This window comes from Melitaea cinxia, chromosome 28 (genome assembly GCF_905220565.1).
Source record: "Melitaea cinxia chromosome 28, ilMelCinx1.1, whole genome shotgun sequence".
Classification (NCBI taxonomy): domain Eukaryota; kingdom Metazoa; phylum Arthropoda; class Insecta; order Lepidoptera; family Nymphalidae; genus Melitaea; species Melitaea cinxia.
The window spans coordinates 7,085,638-7,088,308 of record NC_059421.1 but is presented as its reverse complement, the minus strand read 5'-3'; the positions used below and the strand labels follow the sequence as shown (position 1 = coordinate 7,088,308).

General features: G+C 33.2%; 1 long non-coding RNA gene across 1 annotated transcript; it reads right to left on the bottom strand.

Annotated features, from left to right (window-relative positions):
- Positions 1–423: 423 nt before the first annotated feature.
- On the bottom strand, positions 424–1,743 carry LOC123667535. The gene is made up of 3 exons (XR_006745441.1): positions 1,535–1,743; positions 893–1,359; positions 424–672 (listed from the first exon to the last, which is right to left on the bottom strand). It is a non-coding gene; the product is annotated as an uncharacterized LOC123667535 (long non-coding RNA).
- Between the last annotated feature and the right edge of the window lie 928 nt (positions 1,744–2,671).

The window sequence follows — 2,671 nt, the reverse complement described above, 5'->3', positions numbered from 1 at the left end:
AAAATAATTATTATTGGGTATAAAATAATATAATTAAGAAATAATTAATTAGGTATCAATGATAGTAATTCTGCACTATATAATGATTAACATATTTTTTATAGAAGTGAAAAAGTCGTATCTTTGAAAACTTTTTTTTGAAGTTGCTTTAACTGCTACATATGTCATCTCTTGTTATATAAACACGAGTAATATTTCCCATATTACGGGTAAAAATATTTTTTCCATCAAGAGAAAAGTATATACGTTTATTCTGGAAAAGAAAATTTATTATAACTATTTGTATGATTAATTAATTATTAAGATTAGAATTATATCAAATATGACAATTTCAATATTGTCAGATAGAGCAACTATATTAGATCTTTCATATATTTGTATATAAGAATATAGTTTATTAAAAACTTACCATTTTATTTTTACATTTTTGGCCTTTTAATTTTTCATTGAATTTATCAAAATAATATCTTCCATTGTTGATAGCGGAAATTCTAATTTTTGGACCACTGGATTTCCTTCAGGATCTGTTAATAAACTGAAATCTAACAGCTGAGTACTGTTATTTTTTTATTTCAGATAGGATTTGGGAACGTCAGCAGATATGGCCTTTTAAATTTGCTAATTGTTTTGATAGACCGTTATAATTATGTTTGATACATTCCAGCAAAGAATCTGTTGAAAATAAATTATATATTATTTTTTTTTTAACTAACACAATGATTTAAATTTCAAAATTGTGACACTGATGTAAATATAAATATTGATAGATAAATATTATCACGATTACAACACTCCACAATTTCAGAATGGAATCTATATTATGATTTTGTAAATAATTATAATAAGTATAGATATCCTAATAAATTAAAAACAATATATATTTTTTTCTTACCACTGGATACAGTGTTTTTTGTTGATGGTGATCTAGCTGCTAATATATTCATTTCAGCTTCTGTTTCAGATTTATGATGATGATGAAAAGGGATTATCAGCAATTGTTGCTAATGTACTGTCTTCATGTGCTATTTCCATACGCATATTTATGTCCTTCAAATTCGAGTTGATTTTTCTTATTTTTCTACGTTTAGTTGATGGTGATGATGAAGATGATCAAGGTAGTATGGTGTAGATTATGAACTAATTTTTTTCCTTTTTTTTGAGCCAACTATGTAGTTAGTACTGTCATTAATTCGTTTTTTTTAGTTTCATTATTTATTTTCGTAGGTTTACATAACAATGACGGTGGTGATGAAGATATCGAAGACACTATTGATGTAGATGACCATTCGAGACTATGTTTTTAGACTTGTTTCTTCACAATTTTTTGGTTACATTTTTATGGCTTTTATTTCTTAGGTTCTAGTGGAATGAAAAAAATTGAAATAAAATTTCAGTATTATAACTTAGTATAAAAATTAACGATTAAAAATAAATTTATATCAATTAATATATATCCCTTGTAAAAAAAAAACATTAGTAAAAAAACTATTAGAAATTAATCAACAATATTTACATTTTAAATAATAAATATTACCTGCAATTTCAGTGGGTTCGTCAGTTAACTCTAAAGCTATTTGGCTAAATATATTATCTATTTTTAATCAATCCTTTGCTAATGCTTTTAATTTGAAAGTTTTTTCAACAGCAGCCGCTTTTGCTTTACCAGACTACTCATTATTGGTAGAGAAGAATAGGGGTTCTTTTTAATCTTATTAATTTTTCCTCTGCCTCTTCCATTGTTTCTGGTAATATTAATTGGGTAAAGCTTTAGATTAGGTAAAACCGAATTTCGGGACCGTGGGGGGATGGGGGGGAGAGGGTGGGGAACGCTACCCCTGGTACCACTGTCACACCTCGGAACCCCATGGTTATGGAAATATCCATGGTTAAAGTTTTGAGGTTAGAAGAAGAATTTCGAAAGTTAGAGGAACGCTTGGATCCGGCGCTGCGGGAAGTGCAGCCCTTCCGCCCTTGCGTGCGAAAGCGCGCGAACGAATGCGTAGAGGAGCGGCTGAGGCTGGTCGCCGAAGGCGACCAGCCTCCGCTGCGGAACAGAGCAGGCGGGCGAGGGCTGCCCTCCCTCCGCGCCTCCGCGGCACAAAAAAAACACTCTAGGGGTAGGACAGACCAAGACCACGTGGACAGTGGGGTGCTCCGATTCGGTTTTGGGTATTTTTCGAATTTCTAAACCTATATTCTAGCACGCAATGTTACTAATTTTGTTAGAATATTATGTCTGACGCGTTATTTTGTTTAAAAATGTCGATTTGTCAGTCGTTAAGCGTCAGTTCGTATCGTTTGTTGATCTTGCAATCGAGATCGTTTTTACGTAAATTTGTTCGAAAATAAAATGTGAAAGTTGGTGAATGGAGCATATGAGTGCACTTCCCGCTGCACCGGAGTTAAGGTGGAGTCAGACACGGAGCTCTAAGGTATTGTAATATCTCTGAATCACGTAAAGTTAACCCCAAAACTTCGAACACGATATCTTCGAAACCACGGGGTTTACGCGAAACGCACACTACGGGGGGCTAAAAAACCCACCCTCCCCACCACCCTTTACCCTCCCACCCCCATTTCACCCCATAAATTGGAGGCCACTTAACTAACGAATGACCAATTCTTCTTCTAACCTCAAAACTTTAACCATCGATATCTCCATAACCATGGG